The sequence below is a fragment of the Neoarius graeffei genome, chromosome 4 (genome assembly GCF_027579695.1).
Source record: "Neoarius graeffei isolate fNeoGra1 chromosome 4, fNeoGra1.pri, whole genome shotgun sequence".
Classification (NCBI taxonomy): Eukaryota; Metazoa; Chordata; class Actinopteri; order Siluriformes; family Ariidae; genus Neoarius; species Neoarius graeffei.
In genome coordinates, this window is record NC_083572.1 from 17275807 (window position 1) to 17290039 (window position 14233).

The 14233-nt window shown below is 43.5% G+C and overlaps 1 protein-coding gene across 1 annotated transcript in view; it reads left to right on the plus strand.

The window, feature by feature from the left end:
- The window catches only part of srp68 (signal recognition particle 68), a 62388-nt gene that overhangs the window by 30125 nt on the left and 18030 nt on the right, over window positions 1-14233 (plus strand). The window lies entirely within an intron of this gene.

Consider the following 14233-nt stretch of genomic DNA (forward strand, 5'->3'; position numbering starts at 1 on the left):
GCACTATATAGGGTGTAAATAATCCTCACTAAGGTTTCGGACAGCACTACAAAATGGCATCCTCACTATATAGTACCCTATGTAGTGAGTAGGGAGTGATTTCGGACACGGGGGTTGTCAAAAGACGCACGCACCCTCTTTCGAATGCTGACGTAATCAAGCCAGAAGTTGTTTTTGATAGCAGTCAGGAAAGTTTGAAAAAAAGTAGGCAGTAATTGTCATTTAAACTCGTTTTTGTGTAATGTTTCGTTTGGAAAACAGTTTTCAAAATGGCGACACTGACACCTGGCTGACGCTTCACGTTTCGAAGTCTCATGGTGATCGCATGGATAAGCAATGCCTGCCGTGGACCAAACGAACTAAATTAAACACTGCTAAAAACCGAATAGAATAGAATGCCTTTTATCGTCACTATACACATGTACAATGAGATTAAAGCATCTCCAATAACAGTGCAAACAGCGTGTAGAGAGAGAGAGAGGAAGGGAGGAAAAAAGGGGGGGGTGTAAGGGGGGTAAGGTGCACAGTCCTGAGGTGTGTGTGTTGTGTTACACATTATAGAGTGAGGTATTGCTCATTGCACATTATAAAGTATTGCACAGAGAGTCACATTATAAAGTATTGCCAAGGACGCGTTATCCTAATGGGCTTCATGGGCAGCTGCCCGGGGCCTCGGAGGTAGCGAGATCGGAAAATCTGAAACAATATTTTCAGAAGTTTTGATCATATTGATAACATTCCTGATGCATTTCGCCACCCGTAAGGAAGCCCACCTTGTCCCGTCGCATAAATCACCCGTCATTGTCAATACGATCACTGTCCACCATGTCTTCACACGCTACGCCAGCTTGAGTTCAATGATTTAATTATTGACTTCGCGTTCCAGAAAAGTAGGAAAGTGCCCTTGTAAGTTGACCCATGGCTGTCAAACTGAATGCGCAAAGCTGTGTGCCACTGCTGTTTGGGACATTACGTGTGTGAAAGGATGAAATGTTTCACATAGCCTAACATTTTGAGATTTATTTTTGAGAAGCAAGATATTTTTCTTTCTTTGTTATCGCTCTTTGTTTTCACAAGTTAAAAGTTGCCTGGATTCCAAAATGAAAACGAAAGGTTATATACCAAATGAATGTTCTTGTTCTGAATACTAAAGAAACTGTTGTAGGCCAAGGTTATGTTCTTGACATGTTGTTCATTGACTCACTCAAAGGGTTCTTAAGGCCAAAGTTTAGTTAACCGTGACGTCTGGATTTTTTCACCATGCAATTGCCTATTTCACCATTGCTTTTTCTCGATTAAATACACTACTGTTCAAAAGTTTGGGGTCACCCAGACAATTTTGTGTTTTCCATGAAAAGTCACACTTTTATTTCCCACCATAAGTTGTAAAATGAATAGAAAATATAGTCAAGACATTTTTCTGGCCATTTTGAGCATTTAATCGACCCCACAAATGTGATGCTCCAGAAACTCAATCTGCTCAAAGGAAGGTCAGTTTTATAGCTTCTCTAAAGAGCTCAACTGTTTTCAGCTGTGCTAACATGATTGTACAAGGGTTTTCTAATCATCCATTAGCCTTCTGAGGCAATGAGCAAACACATTGTACCATTAGAACACTGGAGTGAGAGTTGCTGGAAATGGGCCTCTATACACCTATGGAGATATTGCACCAAAAACCAGACATTTGCAGCTAGAATAGTCATTTACCACATTAGCAATGTATAGAGTGGATTTCTGATTAGTTTAAAGTGATCTTCATTGAAAAGAACAGTGCTTTTCTTTCAAAAATAAGGACATTTCAAAGTGACCCCAAACTTTTGAACGGTAGTGTAGATGTTGATGGATATAAAGTTTTATCGTTCAGTAGTATTTCTAATTGTGCCACTGTCATTATTTAAGTTTGTGTCTAGTTAGACAGGCACATCTGAGGGGGTGAATTTGCTGAGCGCAGTTGACAGCAGGCGGGGGCGGGGCCTCGGGGGGGTGTCTGCTCAGGGCCTCGGCAAGGGTTAACGCGGCCCCGAGTATTGCACGTTATAAATTATTGCACGAGAGAGAGTCAGATTATAAAATATTACACATTTTGAAGTATTGCAAGGTAAGGTGCACAGACTTGGTGCATGTGCTGTGTAAGGTGCACAGTCCTGAGGTGAACGTGTTGCGTTTCACATTATGGAGTGAGGTATTGCACATTATAAAAGTATTGCACAGAGAGAGTCGCCGATAAGTATAATATTTAATTGCAATTAGTTACCAATATGAGTCACGATACAAGGTTACTAAAACCAAAAATGTAATTGAATAACACATTAAGAAATAAAGCAAGTTTAAAAATGACCTTCAGTTCCCGTTTAAGGCCCTGTCCACACGGCAACGGATTCAGGTGAATCCGATACAATTGTTTATCGTTTAGGCCTGGGGTCCACACGGCACCGGCGTTTTGGGTGCCCCAAAACGCAATCTTTTGAGAACGGGTTCCAGAGTGGAAAGATCTGGCAACGTTGCCGTTGCGAAGTCGTCTGGATGAGTAGAACGGATTTGTTTACGATGACGTCACAACCACATGACTGTCAGTGCTTCACGCTGGGTAGAAGTGTAGCGAACTCAATGCGAGTTGTCGTCAAATCCTATAACTTGGTTCATGAAACGTGCTTACAAAATATTTTCACTGTGAACATTTATTGTGTAATGGTGCAAAGTGAGAGAGAGAGAAAATAGCCCTTAGGGCAGAGTCAATCCCGCCAGCAAAAATAGGGAAAAAAAGGAGCGATCTCACCTCTTCAGATGTTGGTTTAAGTCCTACAATACATTCCTCAAAGGGCGTAGAACAACAAATTAATCCATCAACGTGTAGCATTCAATTTATTCCTGACCATTAAAGACGCCGCCTTCCGCGTAGAATCATACGTCATCCTCGCCGCCATATTGGATGGGTCAAAGCGGAGAATAAAGATGCCTCATTCATGTGCTGCGTTTAACTGTACCAACAGGTTTACCGTCCAAACGAGATCACATGGGATTACCTTTCACAGGTGAGACTGGAAAAATACTTTTCATTGTATTTGGTCATTATAACAATTTTACGAACAGATTTTCCTGAGTTTGTGGCTAATATGAAGTCTCGCGCATAATAGTTTATGCGCATGCGTCCTTACTACTTCTATTGTTCTGGTGTCTCCGAAGGTACCATCTTACAGCGCCCCTAGAGGTGTGGCATGTGTATTGCATCGTTTTCAGCAAGTGTTGCGTCGCCATATGGACCTGATATTTTACTAATCGTTGCCCATTTGGACGCGATATTTTTTTAAATAACATCTCGTTGCCGTTGTCGTGTGGATGTAGCCTATGTCAAGAATGGCAAAGCGCACCTTCTAGAAGTCTTGTCGGGGGAAGGCATATGCATGATTGGCCTTGTTGTACAGAAAATGTTTCCCATTTCCTCCACTTGGGGAAGCCTTGTGCCACGTTGATGTCTTTTGGTATGTGTGTCGTGGGTGTAAATTAGTATCTACCACACCCGTGCCACTCCTCAGACTCATGGCATGCTGTTCCATCACAGCTAAACTGCGCTCTGGATGCTACACCCAACTTCACACACTGCTCATCATGTTTGGGTTCTTTGATCAGTGCAGAAACTCTGTGTTCCAGAAACATGAATGAATGGTTATCGAATCTTGGTGTTCATGTATTTTGTCGTGTCTGTCTGTCCATCCCCCCCCCAAAAAAAAACGAGAGAGAAAGCCAATGTACAGGACCAGTTCGGCAAGTCCGTGTTAATGATTGCCTTATCATGCCCCGGTCTATTTACATCACAGGCATGTGTCCCTGGGCTTGGTACATCAACAGTCAAGCACTGGATAATCAAAGTATGAGTCACTTTTCTGCCATGTGCAGGTCCTTCAGGCTCGGTGATGAACTTCAGCGCAGGTTCCTGATACCACAGTGCTGCTGAATTCTCGAATCTGATTGGTTAGAAGGTGGTGATGAATTTTCTCTGACAGCAGCGCTGACTAATTCAAATCGCAGGCTTGTATTCAAGCGCTTGTTCTGATACGTTACCGTTTCTATAGTAACAGCTAATTGACAGGAAGTTGTATAGCAGGCGCTCAACGTTATCAAAAAGGAAGAATAAAAAGCTTTCAGGTCTGTGCTTTCAGTGCAGTGCAATGGGTGGTTTGCAGGCGTTCTCTTAAAGAGGGGGGGGGGAAAAAGCTTGTGGCTGGCAATGAAATTTGAAGCCATCCAGAAAAAAAATCTCTTGGAGGAACTGGTTCCCCCAGTCTTTCTGACTGTTGTAAGGTGTTGGATTTGTGACGCACCTAGCCACAACCCCCTTCTGTGTGTGTGTGTATCACATAACATATTAATTTCAATCTTTTGTCAACCCAAATTATCACTTCAACAATTCTTGGGTGTTACTCGCCCAAATGTATGACGTATAAATAGAACACGAACAAAGACTGTTCCCCTGCGTTCACCCCAAACACAGCGAGGGCATTGAAATCCGCTTTCGCAGCCCTGCCAACGACGTGGACACTGTGATGTAGATGAAATAGGTAGTGGCTACGAGGTCGTTCAGAATGTTTCGTCTTGCAAACTTTATTTAAAAGGGCCGCAAAGCAAACATGCATCACCTGGTATGTTTTGTATTTTAATAAATAGTTTTTAAAAGTACAATAATTGAAAAACATGGGTTAACGATACTATTAGGGAGACTGTGTCGACCCACACAGTTGCTTTAAAAAAAAAATCAGCGATGGTGACTGCTTTCGTTTTAACATATCCAATTCATCTCCCGGTCGACAGCATCATCCAGGTCACGTGTAAGCAAACAGCCAACACTATCTTGCATGCTGTGGTGCTCATTATCCTGCAATTCCCTTCTGTTTTCACAAATGGTATTATGGACTTCGCCAACTTACTTGAAACAAGTACGGTTTCTGACCCCTTTCTCCTGATAGTTGCTTTTTTTTTTTTAATTTATGTCCCTGTATGCACTAGAGCTGTGGTCAAAAAATCGATCCACGATTCGATATCGATTCACGCGAAAAAAACACGATATCGATCCAACAACATGTGAATCGATTTCTTCCAGGTGCCTATAACACTATTTTCTCGAACGCGCAAGGGACTATTTTCTCCAACGCGCAAGGAGCACTATAAAAGCGGGTGCCGGTAAAACAAAACTTATAAAGAAAACAAGAAGATGGACGAAGCTGCCCGGTTAAAAACACCGCCGGGGATGAAGTCGGATGTGTGGAAACACTTCGGCTTCAAACGGTATGAGGACAGAGACGAACTGGACAAAACGAATGCAGTTTGCAAGTTGTGCCAAATAGAAGTAAAATATCTGGGCAATACCACCAATCTAAAGAAACCATTTATCCAGGCACCACCCCGAGACAGCTAGCGCTAAACCTGACGCGAAGCAGACGGCACTTGAAAATGCATTTGGTGTGAAATTTCCCCCACAGTCTAAGCGTGCTATGAGCCTTATGGCCCTTTTCCACTACCCTTTTTCAGCTCACTTCAGCTCACTTCAGCCCGACACGGCTCGCGTTTCGACTACCAAAAACCAGCACGACTCGGCTCGTTTCAGCCCTGCTTAGCCCCTAAAACTCGCACCGTTTTGGAGTGGGGCTGAAGCGAGCCAAGCCGTGCCGAGTGAGGTTGGGGGCGTGAGCAGACACTCCCCTGTGCACTGATTGGTGAGGAGGAGTGTCCTCACATGCCCACACACGCACCGCGAGCGCGCTGGGATCTGTAAACACCGCAAACCCGGAAGGAGAAGAATTACGAGAATTTCTGAAGCCTTATGCGCCTCGCCTCATCTATACGCTCTTGCCAGTATCTGTCCGCGTTGTCGGTAACAAGAAGCCACAGCACCAAGACCAGCCACACTAACGACTCCATGTCCTCCATGTTTATTGTTTACTATTCGGGTCGTGAGACTACCGCTTAAAAGGTCACTGATGTCACTGTTTGCGCTGCCTAATGACATCACGTGACGTCCACCCACTTTCGCTAACTCCACCCAATGTGTCCACCCACTTCCAGCCAGCACGGTTCAGCGCAGTTGTAGTCGAAATGCAACGCCAACAGCCCCGCTCAGCTCGACTCAGCACGGCACGGCTCAGCCCGACTCAGCCGCGTTTGTAGTGGAAAAGCGGCATTACAGAGGGAGTCGGGATCTTTATTTGTAAAGACCTCCGCCCCTACAGCGTAGTCGAAAATGCTGGGTTTAGGCTACTAGTAAAGAGGTTAGAGCCACGCTACGTCTTGCCCAGCCGAAAACATCTAAGCGAGACAGTAATTTCTTGACTGATGAGCTATTTTTTTTGTGTGTTCAGAAACCCAGACCTGGGTATGTTATTTAACTAGAAGAGGGCCACCAAATGTCAGTTTGTTACACTCTGAGACTTATCAGTCAAACATAATTTCTTGACTGATGAGCTATTTTTTTGTGGTCAGAAACCCAGACCTGGGTATGTTATTTAACTAAAAGAGGGCCACCAAATGTTATAATTTTGATTTAGACTTCAAATAAAACCTGGATATGTTTCATTCCAAAATAAATAAGCTTTCTTTCAAACTTGAACTCTTGTCTCTGTGTGTCCCTCTTACACATACACAGATACAAGCACAAACAGACATGGAGCTGTTTGTCAATAGGGTCAGTTTTTATTTAAAAGTTTTAAAGTGACAATACAGCAATATGTACATGAATCGATATCGAATCGAATCGTGGATCGAATCGGATCATGACCTAATGAATCGAAATCGAATCGATCCAGGAAATCCGGATCGATTCCCAGCCCTAGTATGCACACAGGGATACGTAATAATCGGGAAAACCGCCACAGCAGTGCTCAGTTTCTCGTCCATGGTAGGCTACTCGGGGAACAGTTTGAACAGAACCAAAATTTACACGACCGTGTTCTGTGGGGTTCTTTAGAGCAGCGCGCTGTTACGTCCTGAGCCCCCTCCTGGCATCAGCTCGCCAGTGCACAGGCAAGGCTGTTGTCAGGCGGGATAATTAACATTTGTTACACCTGGGTGGCGTACCTGAAACATAAGGTGGAGCTTTGCTCTCCTTCAGGAGGCACCTACTGGCTGTGTGTGGACGCACAGTCATTTTATCTGCACTCTCTTGCCCCTTTTCCACCAAAGCAGTTCCAGGGCTGGTTCGGGGCCAGTGCTTAGTTTGGAACCGGGTTTTCTGTTTCCACTGACAAAGAACTGGCTCTGGGGCCAGAAAAACTGGTTCCAGGCTAGCACCAACTCTCTGCTGGGCCAGAGGAAAGAACCGCTTATGTCAGCGGGGGGGCGGAGTTGTTAAGACCAACAACAATAACGAGACCGCGAAAGATCGCCACTTTTAAGTGACGAGAAGCCGTCCATTATTATTGTTGTTGCCGCTGCTGCTTCTTCCGTGTTTTTGCTTTTGATATTCGCGCCAAGGTTTATGTAAACGTAGTGCCGTAACTGACGTATACAGCAACGTAATGACGTGGCTCCGCTTAGCACCGCGAGCTATGGAAAAGCAAACTGGTTCTCAGCTGGCTCGCAAGTTGAACGAGTTGTGAACCAGCACTGGCCCCGAACCAGCCCTGGAACTGATTTGGTGGAAAAGGGGTATCTCTTACTTTCTTCCCCTTCTTTCTTTTTTGCCTCTACATTGACTACATAACTGACATGCACCTTCACTCATCCACGCCATCCTTTCCACCACATACGTTTACCCTAGACGTTTGGAAAACTGGTAATTATAAATAAAAGTTTACAATTCAATCCGTAACCTTTTGTGTGGTCTCCCTTTTTATGCTGCGGCGAGTTTACGAGCCATGCCGTAACAGCGCACACTTCGAAATTCCATTTGGTTGCCGCCGAACCACATCGTTGCCGGGACTTCAACTTGATTCTGACGCCACCGCATAGAAAATGAATGACCTCTGGTTGGTTTGGTGTGAACGCAAGGCTGGAATGATGGTGTACGCTGGTACGGAAAATCATGATGCCAACCTCTTGGTTTAGAGAGGAAAATAAATGAATGTGTAACGTTTTTTTCTAACAGTATTGCCATAAATTTTATTTTTTAATTAAAGGGGATGATTTGCATGAACATACAGGTTAAAGTGTGAAGTGCAGTGCAGGGGTTTGGCCACAGTCTGAAGAAACCAGGGACTGGTGTAATTGGGAAGGTTGGCCACGTAACAAGTGAATTTTCTTGTCATAAAATGGAAAAGCCTATTATGTTATGCAAATTCTGGGGGGGGGTGTACAGCATGACCCGAATATTTTTTAAACAGTAGGGTTTGTTGTTTGAATGTCTCGCCTTCCAGTGTAGTTCATTGTTTCTCAATCCTGGGATCCACCTGCTCTACCTACCTGACTGGACACATCAGAAAAGTGCCCCTGATTTAATCAAGATCATGTTTAGTCAATCAGGGGTGTTTGGTTCGGAGCAGGGCTAGATGGGAGATATGCAGATAGCGGGGGCTCCAAGAGGAGGATTGAGAAACACTGGTCTCGTCAATAATTGGGTAATTAATTGCAAGCCCCACGTCTCTCATCGAGGCCTGATGACTTCCATAGTAACGACTAATACAGGGACTTGTTTGGCGACATGCCGCATGCGTACGAATATAAAATGCATGGAATTATTTAACATTTTGGGAGTGTCCGTGCTTTGAAACTGTCAGGGTAAGGCTTTAACTTGAAGTTTTCTGACATGGGCGTGTCCTCAGGACAGAGGTTTGTGGTTTCCCAATAACAGGACAAGCTGCATTTTTATTTTAGAGAGTGTGACTAGTGAAAGGGATGATCGTTGTAATGTAATGTAAGTAATAACAGGAACTTGTTTCATGGACATTCAACAGCAGTAAATGTAACAAAGGATAAAATGTACAGCATGTGTATATTGAAGAAAGAAAAAAAAAATCAGTCAGCAGAGGTGTCCTGCTGTGGTGTAAGAGGAATAAAACACTGGTGCATGCTCTTACTGGAAGGTAATTTGGGGGTAATTCCAGTCTCCGTATCTTTTTGTTCAGCATTTAACGAAGACTTGAACCTCAGCTAATGATTGGCTTGATGCTTACCTGCAGTGTCTGCAGGCGTCGTTTGCGAATAAAGGTCATGTGGTGTAAGGACCGTGTACTTGCGGTCGGTCTCGCTGCTTATCTGTGCGATTGGATTCTTGTCTTAAACATGACCTCGGATTTTCCACTTTGGCTTTGTGTCGTTTATTTTCTTGGGTGTTTTTAAGCCTGTGATCTTGCACGGACACTTGGTGCTTTAAGTTCCGCCCTTGTGGGAAGTTGTGAGTTAGACTTCAGGAATTCAGATTCCTTGAGCAGGACCTATTTGGAGGAGGTGGGTGAGATGCACTCAGAATCCGTTTACCAACGTATCCCAAAACTGTTTGTTTTTATACAGTCAATACTTAGTTTGACTTTGAGCAATGTGCAATTATTGGTACTTGCACGTGTCATTTTCTACAATGTGCGATAGGGGAGACTGGGGATGGTTGTGACAAAGGGATAGCTGTGTAACAGCATCACTTTCACCAATAAGGGGTAACAAGTTGTGAGCAGTTTCACATGTACTAGTGCATCTCAAAAAATTAGAATATTGTGAAAAAGTTCAATATTTTCCATCAGTTATTTAAGAAAGTGAAAGTTATATTATACTCATTACACAAACTAAAATGTTTCAAGCATTTTTCTATTTTAATTTTAATCAGTATGGCATACAGTACAAAAACATTAAAAAAAATCTCAAAATATTAGAATATTTCATTTCGAGTTTGAGTAAAACAGTATGAACACGGTGTATCTCTCGGTCTAGTTCAGTACACACAACCACAATCATGGGGAAGACTGCTGACTTGACTGTTGTCCAGAAGATGATCACTGATGCCCTCCACAAGGAGGGTAAGCCACAAAAGGTCATTGCTGAAAAGGGTGGCTGGAAAAGGTGTACAAGCAACATGGATGGCCACAGTCTTGAGAGGATTGTCAAGAAAAGTTGATTCAAGAACTTGGGAGAGCTTCACAAGGAGTGGACTGAGGCTGGTGTCAGTGTATCAAGACCCATCACGAACAGACATCTTCAAGAAAGGGGATACAACTTTCGCATTCCTAATATCAAACTACTCCTGAGCCAGAGACAATGTCAGAAGTGTCTTATCTGGGCTAAGGAGAGAAAGAAATGGACTGTTGCTCAGTGGTCTAAAGTCCTCTTTTCAGATGAAAGTACATTTTGCATTTAATTTGGAAATCACGGTTCTAGAGTCTGGAGGAAGAATGGAGAGGCACAGAATCCAAGGTGTTTGAAGCCCAGTGTGAAGTTTCCACAGTCTGTGATGATTTGGGGTGCCATGTCATCTGCTGGTGTTGGTCCACTGTATTTTATCAAGTCCAAAGTCAACACAGCCATCTACCAGGAGATTTTAGGGCACTTCATGCTTCCGTCTGCTGACGAGCTTTTTGGAGATGCTGATTTCCTTTTCCAGCAGGACTTAGCACCTACCTACAGTGCCAAAACTACTACCAAATGGTTTGCTGACCATGATATTACTGTGTTTGATTGGCCAGCCAACTTGCCTGACCTGAACCCCGTAGAGAATCTATGGGGTATTGTCAAGAGGAAGATGAGAAACACCCGACCCAAAAATACAGATACGCTGAAGGCCACTATCAAAGCAACCTGGGCTTCAATAACACCTCAGCAGTGCCACAGACTGATCACCTCCATGCCACACCGCATTGATACAGTAATTCATGGTAAAGGAGCCCCAACCAAGTATTGAGTGAGTGTATAAATGAATATACTTTTCAGAAGTTGGACATTTTCTGTATTGTAAATCCTTTTTTTGATTGATCTTAGGGAATATTCTAATAATTTGAGATACTGGATTTCTGATTTTCATGAGCTATAAGCCATAATCATCAAAATTAAAACAAAGGCTTTAAATATTTCACTTTACATGTAATGAATATAGAATATATGAAAGTTTACCTTTTTAAATTAAATTGTGGAAAAAAAAGGGAACTTTTTCATGGTATTCTAATTTTTTGAGATGCACTAGTACATTGTTTTCCACACGCCACCCCAACACACTTTAATTTCATGCAGACAAAGGAGGTTTTTTTTTTTTTTTTTTTTTTGTGCCAACACTTGCTGAAAAATCACGTCAGGTTTCTACCTTGCAATGCTTGGGGCATATTTTGAAGGTAAATCGGTGTTTTGGACCGGTTTGCTGCCATGATACACTCAGGAAATACCCCTGGGAAATCTCCAGTCGCAACAAACGCCCTCGATCACCTTTGTTGCTGCACTGGTACCCTGACGCTTCAGTGCACAGGCGAGATCGTGGATTATGGTTTTTGTGTGGTGGGTATACATCACATTTCAATCATGCCAAAAAGAGGCACGAATGGCACTCGGCGCCCCATAGATTCGTATTTTCGACAGCTAAATGAAAGGAGGACAGAAGAGCCAGAAAGAGAAGAGAAGAGGAAAGAAGTGAAACGGAAGTATTAAGTAGGCCGAAGTATAAAGGTGCTTCTCAAGATTGTGGCATTTGTGCAGTAAATGCAGGGGGGGGGGTTAATTTATTTATTTTTAAGTTTAACTGCAACAGAACTCCATTTAAACTTTTGGTTAGTGGTGTTCAGGTAATAAAACAGCATTATTATATAATACATTGTCAGATGATGACTTTATTTTTTGCTCATGTGAGCCGAACCCCATACTGCAAACCACAGCATCACAGACCTCCACTTGTAGCAACATTTTCAGCCATGTTGATGGTAAAAAGTGACCGGTATTTCAGTACCATCCTAAAATGCTCCTAAAAGTCACCAGATGCCACCAAATGGGCTCCCCCTCTTTTTTTTTTTTTTTTTTTCCCCCCCCTCCAAAAATTTTCCGGGTGAGGCCCCCAGGACCCCTGCCATCGACCACCCAAATGTTAAGGCTTTATTTTAATCCTGGAGAGAACACTGCATATGACCACTCTCTGTCCGTGAATTTGCACGGCTGTGTGAAGAAGTGTTCAGCTTTTACAGCCAAAACACTCATTTTCAGGTAAGAAAGTAATGTGTAGGTTTTTTTTTAAAGTCTGTATTTTGATTAGTAGTGATTCTGTCAGAGTTGGAATTAAGTAACTTGTATTAAGTTCATGGATGCAAACGGCACGCCTTTTGGCGGATGCCACCTTTTTCACGGCTGTCTGGGGGACTTGTGTGAATCGCACAGATCCGATGAGGTTTTTTTTGGGGGGGGGGGTTGGAGTGTCTGATTTATAATTTCATCAAAGTAAATTCTGTATTAAAATTACTAAATAAGCAAATGCCATTAGTCCATGAAACAGGAAGTGTAAGTATGAGAAGAAAACAGTAAATCAGAAAGCTGCGCACGTAAAGCCAATTACGTAACTTGGGTTGGACTGATGGAAATCCTTGTGCGTGAAGTGCAGCCAGCAGCAGATAATGGCGCGCAGCCAATTGGCTTTACGTGCGCGGCTTTCTGATTTACTGTTTTCTTCTCATACTTGTACTTCCTATGTTTCATGGACTGTAACGGCATTTGCTTAATTAGTAATTTTAATACAGAATTTACTTTATAATCAGACACTCCAATGCCCCCCCCCCCCCCCCCCCCCCCCCCAAAAAAAAAAAAACTCATCGGATCTGCGGTATTCACACAAGTCCCCCAGACAGCTGTGAAAAAGGCGGCATCCGCCAAAAGGCATGCTGTTTGCATCCATGTAAATTAAAGAGTAGGTTATTGTATAAAATGTGATGCATTTTAATCTGTGCTAATTTCAACCTTCCTGCTGAAGGTTTCTAATCAGGTGTACCACTGACATGGTTCTTCATTGAGCCATCAGTAATGAGTTCCTTTTGTTCTTGGTGAACCACAGAAAGATGCTCAAGTGTTGGCGCATACACAATAAAGGCCAATTTATGCTGACAACCCAGTCCTCGCAGATGGCGTCTGCGAAGCCCCCCCCCCCTTCGCAGACGCTCTGCGCGCACCTCCCAAAAATTGTGACCATCGCAGACAAGAGAGCTCTGATTGGTCCACTCTACATCCGCTGTACACGCACTTCCGCTTCCCTACTTTCCCGGTTTGTTTTGTTTTCACGACCGCCATTTTTAAAAACACAAGCGAAGATGGAGCAGCACCAAGAGCGGTTGATCGAGGAAGTGAGGAAGTACGTACATCTATACGACTCCAGTTCTAGTCATTATAAGTAACCGGAGGATAAACACTCCACTAACCACACCCACCAACTACTCCTAGCGATTTCGCGACTTCGCGCCCCCTTGCGTTGTGGCGGTGAATAACATCGCGCACGCCTATTACTCCCCGCTCAACAATAAATTACAACTGTCTGCGAAAAGCTATCTGCGAAAGCCTTGTCGCAAGAGCATGCAGAGGCCTTAACCCTTGTCTAGATGCACGTTTTGTGGCGTGGTCTCAATTTTACTTTTACCGTTTACCCCAGGTTGTGTTCCAACATGCATACCCTGGTGGTGGGGTAGGTTGTAACGATGGCACTCGTTGCATTTTGACCTCAAATTCTGAGATCTAGTTGAAAACATTTCTCATTTGTCTACTACAAAAAACCCTGTGTCAAATTCTGCAAGTTATAGGTGCTAAGACAGTGTTTCAGCCATCCCCGGTCTCCCCTGCTGGCGGTTGCGCTACTAACCCCCCCCTGAGAACTCATCCACATGCTTTCCCGTATGGCTCTTCATTATTTGTTTTATATTTGACTTTGAATTTCTATATTGCTTTTCTGCTAAACTCCTGTAGGCCTCGAATGCTGAGAGACTTGTTTCTGGTTCTCATCTCGTCCAACGCGTTTCATTGTAAAGTTGATCCTGTGTTAGCATGCATATGACGAAAAACTGAACTGAGACTCCACAGTAGGGAATTTTTTTGGGAGGTGGGGGGCTTAGAACTACTTATGTGGATGAACCTGTGCTCTGATCCCAATTCCTTCCCAAACTGGCAGGCAATCAAAGTGAACTTGAGCATCCCTTCATGTCTCCAATATTGAGATCCTTAATGAAGAATGAGAGAAAACATCTTTGGGACATTCTGTTGAAGGAAAATGAGCAATGACAGGGTGGCGTGACACCTGATTACCACGCCGCAGCAGTTTTCTTTTTAGAGAGATGTTTTAATGCTTCGTCATTGATCTTCCTCGAGATGTCAG